The following is a 15647-nucleotide window of genomic DNA, read 5'->3' as shown; positions in this document are numbered from 1 at the left end:
GGGGCCAAGCACTTGGGCCATCCTCTACTGCCTTCCTGTGTTACAGCAGAGAGCTGGCCTGGAAGAGGGGCAACGGGAACAGAATCTGGTGCCCCGACCGGGACTGGGACTAGAACCCGGGGTGCCTGCACCGCAGGTGGAGGATTAGCCTAGTGAGCCACAGTGCCAGCCAACAGGGGATTCATTTCAAAACCCCCAGCACGTGCCTGAAACCTCAGACAGCTGCACGACATTCGTGCCCTACCCGTGCACCTGAGCTGAGTGTTTCATTTACAAACTAGACACATCGGGAAATAGAACAATGAATAAAAAATGAATAAAATAGAAAAATGAATAAAATAGAACAATAGAATAAAGATTAAGGGAATGTGGTCTCGTTTATTTTCTCAAAATGTCTCACCCTTCTTGTGATGATGGCATGGCAGACGCAATGCCCCCGTGCCGTGCCAGGATGAAGGGGAGTCTGCGGCATGGGCATGGTGATGGAGTGTGAAGCTGTCTTTGACCTCCTGATGGCAAAGCAGAAGGAGCAGCACTTATGCCAGGCGGCCCGGATCCTGGAGCTAATGGCTGGGTATCGGTGTGGCTAGGAAGTCAGGCGCCGCGGGTGTTGATGGGACCGGCTTCTTCACCGGCTTCTGAGTAATGCAATGCATTAATGGAAGCGCAGAATGTGACATGGTTGGTAGGGGGTGCGGGAGCACACGGTACTCTCTGCCTGCCTGGATCTCCAGGTTAGCACCAAGCCGAAAAGCAGCTACAGCGGTGAGGACTTCAGAGAAATCGGCGCTGTCTCTGCAGGTGGCGATGGTCGCTACGGGAGGCTCAAGTGCAGGACTTGGCACTCAGGGTGGGGAAAGACAGTGCCTGCAGCGTACAGACCTACTAGGGCTGCTGGGCGGTCAGGACCCCAGAAGACCTAACCGCCTACAGTTTTCTCACTTTGGAAACAATAAAACTTGATTTTTAAATAAATAGAATTGGTGAGAGAAACTCAATGTTAAAAAAGATATGGAGCAATTTTAACAAGCCAAGTTATAAATTTAAATACACTTTTTTAAAGATTAATTTTTTATTTGAGAGTCAGAGTTACACAGAGAGAAAAGGAGAGGCAGAGAGAGAAGGAGAGAGAGAGAGGCTTCCATGCGCTGGTTCACTCCCCAGTTGGCCACAAGGGCCGGACCTGCGCCCATCTGAAGCCAGGAGCCAGGAGCTTCCTCTGGTCTCCCACATGGGTGCAGGGTCCAAGGACTTGGGCCATCCTCCACTGCTTTCCCAGGCCATAGCAGAGAGCTGGATCGGAAGTAGAGCAGCCGGGTCTCAAACTGGCACCCACAAGGGATGCCGGCACTGCAGGCGGCGGCTTTACCAGCTGCGCCACAGCACTGACCCCTAAATATATATTTAAAATTTTGGATATTATTATAAAATTAATTACACATGAAAGCTGATTTCACATATAGCACAGACCTGACCTTTATAACTTATTTATTTCTGGAATTTTCCATTTCCTATTTTCAGACCACAGTTGATTACACACACAGAAAAATGCCATAAACTTTGATAACGGCTAATGGCTATAAACTTCGGATAATATACTAAAAAACATTTACCTGAAGGCAATAGAGAGTGGACAAATCCAAGTCAACCCTCGAGAGAAAAGAATGACATAGGACAGGTTACTCATTTCTGTGACATTTAGCCAGGCAACAGGCACCACCAGGTGTAGCTAAATGTTGATAGATCAATCAATCAATCAATCACGGGGCCGTAGCTGTTGCTCTGCAAGTTGAAGCCCCGACCTGTAGCGCCGGCAGCCCATGTGGGGCCAGGTTCAAATCCCAGCTCCTTCACTTCCAATTCAGCTTCCTGCTAATGCACCTGGGAAAGCAGTGGAAGATGGTCCAAGTCCTTGGGCCCCTGCACCCACATGGGAGACCCAGAAGAAGCTCCTGGCTCCTGGCTTCGGATCGGCGCAGCTCCAGCCATTGCGGGCATCTGGGGAGTGAACCAGCAGATGGAAGACCTCTCTCTCTCTCTCTGTCTCTATCTCTCTCTGTAACTCTGTCTTTCATATAAATAAAATAAATCTTTTTGTAAAAACCCCATAGTCTTTTTAGTCTGGAGAGAGAACAGTATCTGAGACAACCGCAGTCACTGGGGAGCAAAAGGAGGACTCAGGGTCCCCAGATTCTGTGTTTTCCCTCTACCTAAATCTTGGCTTGACCCCTGCCCTCTGCCTGCACGGAGCAGAATTCTGCTGGTGGTTAAATAAGTGAATGAACTCTGGCTTGCTCTCCAAAAGGCAGAGCTGGTGGCTGAAGGTAACTAAGGCAATCACTTGCTAAAACAAATAAAAATCGGTGCTCTTCAGAGGAATGCAACAAAGCCCAGCGTCTTCACAGTGCACAAAGTGCTGGGAGCAACTCACCATGACTCAGCACAAAGGGGAACACGAACCGCCGGCCCATCAGTGGGGCCAGCGTGGGGTGACTCAGCCGTCGGGCTTAACAGACCAAGGTTGTACAGCAGTCACTGTAACTACGCTCTTGGATCCAGGGGAAATAAGCTCACAGTGAATGAAATCTTGACAAAGAAACGGAGCAAATTAAAAAAAAAAATAGAAACTCTGGAACTGAAAAATACAATATCTGAAATAAAAATTAATTTATTAGGCTTAATCATACATATTTCTGTCTGAAAAACAGAACAAAGATTAAGCAAGGTACTACAGATACTAGAGAGCCACAGGGACTCAGGGCTCCGTAGCAAAATGTGTGCAGTACGTGCAGTTGGAGTCCCAGAAGCAGAGAGAGATCATGTTGCAGAAAGAGGGTTTTGGAAGAAATGATGTCGGAAATGTTCCCAAATTTGGTAAAAGGTAGAAAGTTCTAGATTTCTATGAATAAGCCGGGTGAATCCCAAGGAAGGTAAACACAAAGAAAACCGCATCTAACCACTTCGTCGGAAACAGAAATAAAGAGAAAATCACACATCGTGGTAGGAAAAAGTCATTGCATTAGGAAAATAATTGGAGACTTCAAGAGCTTCTTGTTGGTGACTTTGAAGTCCAGAAAATAATAAATCGCATATTCAAAGTACTGAAAGGAGAAAAAAGCCAACCCAGAATTCTATATCCGATGAAAATACAAGACAGTTTCAGAGAGGAGAAAATTAGGAGGTCTGTGTCCCCAGCTGATCTGTGCTTAAAAAAAAAAAAAGAGAGAGAGAGAGAGAAATGCTGATGGGAATTCTCAGGGGAATGAAGACCAGTAGCCGGATAAGCATACAAGGCCACCTTTCCTCTTCATTCCTTTAACGTACCTAGAGCTGTCTACAGCAAAAACCGCTGCCATTGCTGTGTGAGGTGTGCGACGTGACACGTGCGGATGTAGCAGGTGTAGCAGCTACAGCGCTGGGGTGCATGGAGACGGTGATCCGGTGGCGGTCACGTGTCCTCCGTGGCTGCGAGGCCTCCACGTTTCATGTCGTGTGGTCACGAGACGGCAATCGGCCCCCAGTGTGCCGTGAGGACTGCAGGGTTGGCCCGGTCCTGTTGGGATGTGACAACAAAACATCATAAGCTGGCGGTTTACAGACAACAAACATTTCTCACAGTTCTGGAAGCGGGAAATCCAAAATCAAGGCACTCCTACCTCTGTGTCTGGGGAGGAAGTGCTTCCTGGTTTGTAAGAAGTGCTTCCCCCCTGCCCCCCAGGGAAGGGGTCAGCCAGCCCTCTGAGCTCCCCTTCACAGGGCTCCCATCCCAACCCACTCACTTCCCAAAGCCGCTGGACCACGGTCCTGATACCAGCACTCTGGGCATGAGGATTTCCGCACAGGAATTTTGGGGACAGAAACAGTGAGACCATAGCAAGGATGTATGCAGAAATCCTTCGAGCAACCACTAAAAGAGTATAATTCAAAGAGGTAAATGGCACAAAAAAAGGGGGGAAAAAGTGCATAAGTTAAAACCGAATTCTTGGTTTATCGCTCTGGGACTTTTGGCTAAGATCTGAGTGCTGGTTTGAGTCCTGGCTGCTCAGCTCCTGATCCAGCTTCCTGCTGTCACATCCTGGGAGGCAGAGGAGGATGACTGCCACTCGTGTGGGAGACCTGGTTGGAGGTCCAGGCTCCTGGCTTTAGCTTGGTCCAAACCTAAATGCTGCAGGTATCTGTGGAGTGGACCAGCAAATAGATCTGTGTGTGTGTGTGTGCGTGTGTGTGTTTGTCTATCTGACTATCTCTCCATCACTGCCTTCCACATAGATGAAAACAAATAAACATTTTTCAAATCAAATTCTTAAAATATATTCAAATGACCCCCAAAAAGGCATAAGGCAAAACCGGACAGAAAAAAAAAGAAAGCAAATAATGGAGTGGCAGACCAAAATCCAATTGTGTCAGTCCTGCCATTAAATGCTGATGGACCCTGTGCCCTAACTAAAAGGCAGGGACCATCAGGAGGAATGGAGATCTAGGAGGAGACAAGCCATTGGAATGGATGCCTGACTGCTGGGTAGGGCCCGTGCAGGTGCTAGTACAGATGCGGCTGCCAGCTGCCGACGTACTGTGTGATTTCCGTACGGTTGCTATGCATTGACAACCACCCCCAGTGCTCTCTCCATCCTAAGCCCTCCCCTTCTTCCACCCCAGAACCTTTTCCCGAAAACCCAGAATCTCAACCACACGGGGACCCCGCTCCAGCACCCAGGCTATTGTCTGTCGTCCGTGGACTTTTCCAGGGCTGTACCTGTTGGCAGTATTTCGGCTACCACCACAATGCAGGGGGAACGGGCAATGTCCTAATTGGAAACCAAGAATTTCCAATGCCTCCTGCAGGGACGCAGCAGCCCCGGCGTGTGAGTCAGTTCAGTGCTTGTTTCTCATGCACATGAAGAAGCCGATCCCGATTCACACAGAAGAAACACAGCCAGAGAAGAGGCAGGCGTCCGAGCGCTCTACAGCTCGCGAGGGTGTCTCCAGCCTGCACCAAGCTCTGACCTGTGTTATGACAAACTGGAGGAGAGGGCCTCCAAGGCTCCACACACTGAGCCGTGGAGACAGCTGCTGGCAGCCCCGAGTTACCCACCGTGCATTGCATCTAGGGGCTGAGTTGTCACACTTCACTCCATAATCATGCACAGTTATTCCATGTGAATTAAACTGAAGAAAGTGAAAAGCTTTTAAAGATGCTTAAAAAATAGTTTCAAGCAATGCCAGTTTTATTCTCTCTTTAATGATTAAACTTGCAGTCTCAAGACATACAAGCGACTCACTTTAACAAGATGTGCGGGGAAGTTTGATTCTGAGGCTTGCATCCAGAGAGACAAAGTCAGGCATGTGACTCAGCGGTAAGGCAGCGAGCTTCCAGATCAGAGCGCCTGGGTTCGCTCACCGCAGCTTCCTGCTGACACAGGCCCCGGAGGTGGTGATGATGGCTCCCACAACGGGGGTCCTGCCACCCACGTGGGAGACCTGGATTGAGTTCCAACTCCTGGCTTTGGCCTTGGCCCAGCACTGGCTGTTGTGAGCATTTGGGGAGTGAACCAACAGATGGGAGCTCTCGCTCTCTCTCTCTCTCTCTCTCTGTGGGTGTCTGTCTGCCTCTCACATAAATAAATAAACAACTCTCTGAGCAGAGGGGGACGTGGAGTGCCCCGTCACACACCCGTGGCTTCCAGCACTTTCAGCTGTGGGACACACCTTGATGTGGCTGTTGAACGTCGTCACTTTTTGTATTGTTCTTTTTATTCTTGCTTCTGAACTACTTAAGACTATACAGAAATGCGAAACTAGTAAAGGAATTAAGAGGCTAAGGACCACATAGCAAACACTTTAACTCCACCTCTCCCTCATCTACAAAGAAATGGATGCCATAAGGATGTGTGGCAAAAACAAAAAGAAGATTATGGTGTAGCAGCCTTACAGTGCTGATACCAAATGCCTGCTTCCAATCCAGCACCTGCTAATGCGCCTGGGAAAGCAGTAGACGGTGGCCCAAGTGCCTGGGTCCCTGTGATCCACATAGGGTGGAGCTCTTGGCTCTAGCTTCAGACTGGCCCAGACCTGGCCGTTATGACTATTTGAGGAGTGAACCAGCAGATGGATGTCTCTCTCTCTCTCTCTCTCTCTTGCTCTTTCTCTGTTGCCCTTGCTTTGCTTTTCACATAAATAAATAAATCTTTTAAAAAAAAAACATTAGAATGTGTGGTTGTGGTTGTGTTTGTGTGTGGGTGTGATTGTATTTGTGCATGGTTGTGTGAGTGTAAGGGTGTGTGTGTGCGAGCATGGGGGTGTGGACATGCGTGTGTGTGCACGGGAGTGTGTGCATATGAGCGTGTGCGTCTGCATCTGTGGCTGTGTGTGTGTGCGTGCATGTGCCTGGAACCAGCAGGCTCTTTCACAAGCGTCAGCTCACAGGCCCTCACTAGCATTTAGAGGAAGCAGGGCGCCAACAGCCCCTCGCACTCCTCGGGCCTGCCTGGGGACAGCCGTGTCCCCAGCAGCCAGCTGCCAGCGTCTGAGTGCAAGGCCAGCGGTGGGGTTTTAGGGACACTCGTGATTACCTCCTGGGTGACGGCCGAGACAGCCGGCCTGGGGCTGACACCTTTCTAAACATAGCCCCAGGGGCTGGGCCGACATCCGGTTCGTCCCAAAAGCCACTCACTCACTCACCCACCCAGACAGGACCACACGCCAGCGGGAGCCACTTATAGCCACCTTCAAAAGGGCCCAGAGTGGGTGCAGCACCCAGGGCGGGACACAGTGGCCTGCGGCCTGTGGACCAGAGAGGAATCTCTGGCTCGGGACCCTTCAAGGCCGCTAGGAGCTGGGTTCGAATTCCTCCTGCCAGCGTGGGCCGTCTTCACTCCTGCAGGCTTTTCTTCCCAAAGGCAAGGAAGAGGAAGATGCCTGCCCGAACATTTCCCAGGTGCAGGACCTGCTGCTGGCCCCGTGTGTTGCCGCCCCGCCCCCTCGGGCTCTCGTGGGCACTGTACCTGGTGACAGACGCGGAAGCCAGGGCCACCAGGGTGCCTCCTGCTCTCCTAGCTGTGGACGTGCGTGCACGCGGTCCCAGGTCGGCTGCAGGGGCTGTGTCTTTCGGGGAGCCCCCCTCCCCTCTTGAAACTCACTCTCTGAGCTGCCCCCACCACTCGTGCCCATGCCTGCAGAGCACCCCCCACCACCACCCTGTGAGACGCTCCCCTTGTCGCCCGGCCCCCAGGAGCCCCGGGGAGCCTGCTCTGCCGAGTGCCAGGAAGGCCCATTTCCCTTCTTGGCACGCGTCCTCGTTTCCAGCAGGGGCCCAGTAGCTTCCATGCTGCCCCCAGGCTTCTGTCAATGCAAATTAATCCACTCGGAGGTGGCAGAGACAGAACTCCTCTCCAGACCCAGCGCTCTATCAAAGAGGCGGCCACAGGGGCGCGCCCTACTCCAGGACGGCCACTGTGCATTGCCAGCCCCCCAGGAGCCCACAGGCAGTGCGGCCAGGAGCTGAAGCCCCTTCCCGGGGTTCCTCGAGGCACAGGTCACAGGCGGCAGCCTTGTCATGCAGCAATCCCAGGCAGACGGCAATGCTCCAGCACCCCGGGGCTGCAGCAGGGACTCAGAGGCCTGGGGGCAGGTGGAGCCCAACCCTGCCCTCCCTAGGTGACTGGTGCTGCGACTGCCCAGGGCCACCAGACCTCTGCCTGTGCGCTCAGCCTCCCAGGACGACCCGCAGCCCAAGCCGGCATGGCAGAGGGGCCAGCATCTGTGTTCCAGCTCTGTCCTGGGCCTCAGTGTCTTCTTCCGTGAACTGGGTACAGTGGTCCCACAGGGTAGGGTCATAGGGAGGCTTCCGTGGGTTGAGCCACGAAGGTTCCTTGCCCAGAGCCTAGGGCGGAGGCCTCCGTGCCCCCAGGACGTGTGAGTAGAGACGGCTTGAGCTGGGTTTCCGCGGCAATGCTCTTTGCCATCAGCGACATGTGGTGCTCTGCCCTGGATGTGTATTAGGAGTGACCGCGTGTCCCTTTACATTCGGGGAGCTGTCGCTAACCGGCGCCGAGGCGCATTTGCCACCGTTTACTTCAGCTCCTGGGCAGCCCCTGCCCCGATCTCCTGGGAGGACGGCCGAGCAGAGCACCTGCTCCGGGGGTTTAATTTCCATGGGAAGCGGGCTTGCCGGCAAGGAGCCCGTTTGAAGTGCTCCACGTCCCTGACAATGAGCCCCAGGGGGCGGCCCTGTCCAGGACAGGGGGCCCCCGCTCTCCCGAGAAGGAGAGAAGGGAAGCCCCTCCTAAGGACAGACTCGGATTGGTGGGAAATTAGGGTGGGGGGAGACACACCAATGAACCTGGACCTGGCTTTGGGGTGAGAAGCAGGTTTCAGAGGGAGCCAGGCCTGGGATCAGACCACGTGCGGCCACGAGGGTGAGGAGACAGGCCACGTTACTTGACCTTGATGGGAAAAGGAAAAGCTGAGCCCTTCTCCCCAAGACACACACACACACACACACACACACACCACACATGTACCGTACACACCACACACCACACATATGCCACACACATGCCATACACATGCCATATACATATACACTACACACATGCCACACATATGTACCACGAATATGCTACACATACACACCACACATTGTACACACGTATAACACACATGCCACACATACCACATACATGCACATACCACACGCATACACCATACACATATATACATTATAAATACACACTAATCACATACACCATACACACATATACCACATATGCACCACACACGTACACACACCACACATATACACGCACACCACATACACATACACACATATACACACACGTACACCACACATGCCACACATACACACCACACACACATATACACCACACACATATATACATCGCAAATGCCCACTAAACACACCACACACATACACACATATACACACACATACACCACACATGCCACACACATCACACACATACATACCACACACATACACCATACACATATATACATCACAAATACACACTAAACACATACAACACACACACACACACACACCATGAATTGGGAGTATTAAATGTGCTAGAAAATGTTTCACTCAATGAATCTTAATGAAGAATGGGATGGAAGAGGGAGTAGGAGATGGGATGGTTTGTGGGTGGGAGGGTGGTTATAGGGGGAAAAACCGCTATAATCCAAAAGTTGTACTTTTGAAATTTATATTTATTAAATAAAAATTTTCTAAAAAAAAAGAAAATGTTTTACTCAAATTGCAAAGGATGACAACACCATGACCATCCCAGAACCCTTGAGGAACCAAGGACAAAAACTCCTCCATTCTTTTAAAAAATGTCTTTGTTTACTTGAATTTTATTTGAAAGACAGAGAGTTTGCTCCCCTCCTGGCTGGGCCAAGCCAACACTGGGAGCCAGGAGCTCAGTCTGGGTCTCCCACTGGGTCTCCCAATGTTAAACCAGGCTCTCCAGCAGGGGCAGAGGGTGGCCCTAGCCAGCGTCAGCTGCTGGGCCACACGTCTGCACTGCTTCCCCGCCTCCCACTTCTTCGACTCCAATCCTCACTGTGGGGGCTCTTCTGCAGCCCACCTCTCCTCCCCCGAAGTCTGCCCCTCCACCAAGCCTCAGGATCAGGGGTGGGCTCAGCAGAGGCAGAGACTCGGAGAAGAGAGCACACAAGCCAGGGAAGGGCCATCTGGTGGAGACTTTAAGAGTCCCAGGTAGGGGCCCGCGCTGCGGTGTAGCAGGTAAAGCGCCGGTGTGGGAGATCTGAAAGAAGCTCCTAGCTCCTGGCTTCAGATTGGTGAGTGAACCAGTGGATGGAAGACCTCTCTCTCTCTCTCTCTTTCTTCCTCTCTCTCTCCCTCTCTCTCTCTCTCTGCTCTGCCTCTCTGTAACTCTGACTTTCAAATAAATAGATAAATCTTAAAAACAAAACAAAAAAAAAAGTCCCAGGTACCCAGAGCACCATCTAGGAACGGCACAGGCCTGTGTAGGTTTCTCCGTGTGACCCCACAGAGGCCTCAGCAGGTGGCTCCAGAGACTCCAGCCCCCGTGGGGTGGGGCACAGAGCTGGGCCTCCTGCGCGCATGCTCAGATCAGGGGCCGCTCTCACCATCAGCAGGAGTGGCACCAGTGGTAGGAGCAGGTGAGGGTGTGGATAGATGGCTCCCGCTGCCCACGACTGGTGGCGGCACGCTATCTCAGAGGACAGTCTGGCAATGGCTTCTGAAACACCCATAAGTCCCGTGACCCAGCAATTCAGCTTCTGCGTGGCTGCTCCAAGAAGCACTCAGCACCAGGGCTAACAAGGTATGAGCAGAGAGGGCAAGGTCACCTGACCTACGAAAGGGCAAAAATCAGCAACAGCCTAAATGTCCATCAGGTGGGGAGCGACTCCTTCAACCACAGCCTTGCCCTTGCATGGCTGCTGCTGACAAGAACAGTCTGGCTCTCTGTGTCTTCATGAGGGGCCAGCGTGAAGACACACAGCTGGTGGGAAAGAAAGAGGAGCTTTCTGTGTGTTTGTATCAATCAAAGCAAGATGGTGCATTTCCAGAAGTCTGTGCCCACACAGGATCTGCACGGAATCAGATCTGGAAGAATGTATCACAGCACCATAGCAGAGGTTACCTCCAGGGAACCGAGTAGGGGCCCAGGACTGGGGGACACAGGTCAAAGGGGACCTACTTCTAAGCTGTAATATGTGTCTGTGTCTGTTCCTTGTGTAACTAGAATTAAACCTTAGTCTTCAGTGTGTGGGCGCTCAATCGAAATTCATCTGTGTTGCTTTGGAAACTAGAAAATGATACACCGGCATCCACTAGGAGAGGGAGTCGGGTCCCCACTGCTCCGCCTCCGATCCAGCTCCCTGCTAATGCACCGGGCAAAGCAGTGGGGGATGGTCCAGGTGTTTGTGCCTCTGCCACTCTGTAGGAGACCCAGATAGAGTTCCAGGTTCCTGGCTTCAACAGAACCAGCTTTTGTGGCCATCTGGGGAGTGACCAATGAATAGAAGCTCTCTTGCTCTCTCTCTCTCTCTCTCTCTCTCCATCTCCCCCCTCCCTTTTCCTCCTTTCTCTCTGTAACTCTTTCAGATAAATAAATCAATCAAAACGAGCCGTCTGAAGCCACCTGTGCACCTACTACAGGCCAACAGCATAACAGTGAATTTGAAAGCATACTTGAAACACCTAGGAGACACCTGCACATTGAAACATATGGCACTAGGATCAGGTAATCCATCTGACAACCTCAGCAGTGAAGACGGCAACTGGGCGCCCCTGTTGCCTTCACCACCCAGGTTTCCTTACAGAAGAGCCCACCTAGGGCTCCAGCACTCCTACTTCGCAAAGGATTCTCACCCTCGCGGAGATGGCGACGTGATCTCCAGCTCTGAAGAAGCGACAAATTAGAGTGGCAAGCGCGTGCTGGTCCGGAAGCAGAAGCAGCAGCCCACGTCCCGACAGGCAAGCGAGTGGGGGCACACTCAGAAACGCAGACAGGGCGCTTGGAAAAGCAGAGACCCCGGGGAACACGCAGTAGGAGGACAAACAATCTCCTTGTTGCAGTGGGCGTCTCCCCCTGCTCAGGGTGTCCAAGGACAGAACAGGAAGTGATATTCACAGTCACCCGGAGCAGGCGCAGTCATCGCCAGAGTTTGCTACATGAGAGGTTACGCCTATGAGATTTGTGTAAGAAAATGTAGTGCACATAGACGGGCAGCCTTCAGTTAACCGAAGACGTGGGAAAGCTCGTGGCACCACGCTTCTGGGACACTGAGGCAGCACAGGTGAGAGCTGTTCCCGTGCCGCAAGTGCTGGTCTCTGGTGCTGCCCTCGTAGAACTTTCTGACCAGAGATTCATGCTCTGTGCCTGCCCCAGTGGCCTGGAGGCACTGGCACAGGCTTGGCTCAATGGAGGGAGATGCCCGCATGACGGTTCAGAATGGACCTCACACACCTGTCCCCTGCCCACCGCCGGGCCTGGCCCGCACCTGGGGATTTACCACCCTGGTAATGCACAAGCGAGCTAAAAAGGGGCATCTGAAATGGATGGGATAAACAGGAGGCAGCTCTCTGCAGTCTAGGCAGAAGTGAGAGCCGGCGTTGTAGACGTGAAAGAGAGAGCATGGCAGACACCCAGGCTCCAGGCCTTCGCGAGTCAGAAAGCCACGAGGCCACTGAGAACCTTCGGGCTCAATGTGACAAGGAGGCTGCACTGGGTTTGTCTGCTGCCATCATTTGCTAATGTCTGTAGGAGTAAAGAGAAGCATAGTCTAGGTCCAGACTCAGTATTGGCAAGAGCGCTTGGCTATCCATTATTGATGTCTGCCACAAATACAGAAAAGAGAGAAAGGCAGTGAAAGCAGAGATTTGCTACCCTGCTGTGGCTCAAGGCCCTGGCTGTACAGACGGGGTGGTGGCAGCCCAGAGAGCAGGGTTATTTGCCCAAAGTCCCTCAGCAACAAGGAAGCGGATGGTTTAGGACCGCGCTATCTGGGATAGCCCCCCATCACCCATGGTTATGGAGATTCCAAAACACAGTGGCTCAAAATGAGATGAACAATCACACAATAGACATTGGACTTGGAAGATTTAATATGAAACACGCAAAATAGCTCATAATGTTTTTGAGCTCTCTTTAAGTTGAAATGACAATATTCTGGACATGCTGAGTTAAATAAGGGTTATTGTTCATTTCATCCATTATATTTTGCTTTTCTCGACTGTGGCTACCAGAGGGCATATACGTGGCCCACATTCCACTCTATCGTGCGGTGCTAGTGTAGATAAAGGAGAGGACATGGTCGCGGGCCCTACCTCGGAAGGGCCATCCTGGGGGAAGGCAGAATGTGAGAATGCTCTGGTGAACCCATGCCGCTTGGTCCACTTCAGTCTCTCCCAGGTTATAACGACGCTGGGACAAGTTGTAGGCCACCTTGAAAGTCAGAGTCGTGGAGCAGCAGACCCTGTGCCACGCACAGGACCGTCTGTGTCTCCGCCCTGGATGCCTGCTTTTCTCTGTGAGCCTGCCTCACCCAGAGAGGGCTGGCATGCCACTATCTGCCTCCCACTGCTGCACTTGCTGGGCTTTGAAGGGCAGGGCAACTTGTCCAAGTTCTCAAAGTGGTCCAAAGTGAGGAGCCGGCACTGTGACGTAGCAGGTGAAGTGGCCATCTGCAGCACCAGCATCCCATGTGGGCTTTGCCCCTCTGCCTCACACACGGCTGCCCTCCACCCTGCCTTTGACACCTTCCACTCCACAGGAGAGCTGCAGAAGCGCCCTTCTGGGAGTGGCATCATTGCCAAGGAGCTGAATTGTCCATTCAGCAAAGGCGTGGTCAGCCCCATCTTCACAGAAGCTCAGGTTTTCTTCCTCCGGCCCGTGCCCCGGGGGAGTTTGAGCAGACTGGGGCTTGGTCCTTGCTGTGCAGGAGCTGGCCCAGCTGAGATGCAGAAGAGGCCCAGAGCCCGGAGGGAGGAGACGGGATGGCCCAAGCTGGGAGCAGAGTCTCCGGCCCAGGATCCCTGTCACTGCCACACCCTAGCCCAGCTCAGGTCCTGGAGAGAAAGACCATCAAGGAGGCCAACCATGGATCAAGGTCACAGAACACTCCCATGACCTTCAGGGTCAGCTCAAGGTCACCGAGCCCTTGGTCCACTTGATGACCCATCCTGGGCAGAGGTGGCTGTGCCCAGGTTCAAGGTCAAGCCCAAGTAGAGACACTCAGATCACACATGGTGACAGCTGACCCAGCCACTTTCTGTAACTGGGCTCAAACACTCTCACGGTCTCTGGAGAGGAGGCACTGGGGTGCCAAAGGCCCACCAAGGCCTGGCCTCCCAAGTGCTAGGAGGATGGGGTCGGGGCTGGAAGGAGGGAGGCTAAGCCATGCCCACTCACCAACAGCTCTAAAGCTACTCCCCAACCTGCAGCCCGCTGTGACCCCTCCCCTACCTCCACTGCTAGGAGTGGTTGGGGTGGGGGTCCATCCATCGGCCCCTACCCACTGCACAAGGCAGCCCCTACTCTTCCTCAGGCTCTCTCACCTCCTCTGGCACTCCCGGCTCAGACACAGCGGGGCCTCTACCTCAACGCTGCCGCCTCCTGACTGGAGGCAAGTCCCAAGCCTCCCAAGCCTCGGTTTTCAGATCTGCAAAACAGACAGCCGTATCTGAGGATACTTTAAAGAGCTTGTGGGGGCCGGCGCCGTGGCTCAATAGGCTAATCCTCCGCCTGTGGCGCCGGCACACCGGGTTCTAGTCCCGGTCGGGGCACCGGATTCTGTCCCAGTTGCCCCTCTTCTAGGCCAGCTCTCTGCTGTGGCCCGGGAGTGCAGTGGAGGATGGCCCAAGTACTTGGGCCCTACACCCACATGGGAGACCAGGAGAAGCACCTGGCTCCTGGACCAGGAGAAGCACCTGGCTCCTGGCTTCGGATCAGCGCGGTGCGCCGGCTGCAGCGGGCCAGCTGCAGAGGCCATTGGAGGGTGAACCAACGGCAAAGGAAGACCTTTCTCTCTGTCTCTCTCTCACTGCCCACTTTGCCTGTCAAAAAAATAAATAAAAAAATAAAAATAAAGAGCTTGTGGGGAACCAGAATTTAAAAATAAGGTTAGTTTGCTACAAACTAACTATGCAATTCTGAAATGCATGCATAGTTTTTTCTTTTTTAAGATTTCTTTATTTGAAAGGCAGAGTTACAGAAAGGCACAGGGAGAGAGAGAGAAAAAATGAGAGAGAGAGAGAGAGAGAGAGAGAGGTCTTCCATCCTCTGGTTCACTCCCAAGATGGCCAAAATGGCTGCAGCTGTGCCAATCTGAAGTCAGCAGCCAGGAGCTTCTTCTGGGTCTCCCAAGCGAGTGCAGGGGCCCAAGGACTTGGGCCATCTTCTACTGCTTTCCCAGGCCACAGCAGAGAGCTGGATTGGAAGTGGAGCAGCCAGATCTTGAACTGGCGCCCATATGGGATGCCGGCACTGCAGGTGGTGGCTTTACCCGCTAAGCCACAGCACCGGCCCCGCATACCTTTTCCTGATAGTCATTGTCCATGAACTTTCTGAAGTACCCTCAGTCACACAGTCAGTGTGGCTCAGATGACTTCAGATCATGGTGCGTGCCCATTGTCTGACCAGTCCCGAGGGCCTGGGTTGTGCACAGTGTATTAAACCCATATCAGAACACCTTAACCCTGTATCAGATCACCGCTTCGAGTCCCAGCTGCTCCACGTCCAATCCAGCTCTCTGCTAACATGCCTGGGAAGGCAGCAGAAGATGGCCCAAATGCTTGGTCCCCTGCACCGCTGTGGGAGATCAGGGTGGAGATCTTGGCTCCTGGGTTAGGCCTGGCCCAGAACTGGCTGTGTGGCCATTTGGGAGTGAACCAGGGGATGCTGAAAGATCTCTCTCTCTCTCTCTCTCTCTCTCTCTCTGTGTGTGTGTGTGCGCGCGTGAATCTCTGCTTTTCGGAAAACAAGGTAAGCAAATCTTTTGTTAAAACGTTAGCCCCACACCACACCCAGCCCTCTGCACAAATGGGGAGAAGTCATCCAACTCCTCTTTCACCTCGATGTCTGCCTCACAGCCCGCACACGGGGCCACCAGCACCCCCTTCTCTAGTTTCTTCCAGT

Source organism: Oryctolagus cuniculus, chromosome 18 (assembly GCF_051225735.1).
Source record: "Oryctolagus cuniculus isolate XC-2025 breed Fujian yellow rabbit chromosome 18, ASM5122573v1, whole genome shotgun sequence".
In the NCBI taxonomy this organism is placed as follows: domain Eukaryota; kingdom Metazoa; phylum Chordata; class Mammalia; order Lagomorpha; family Leporidae; genus Oryctolagus; species Oryctolagus cuniculus.
This window is presented reverse-complemented; position numbering follows the sequence as displayed.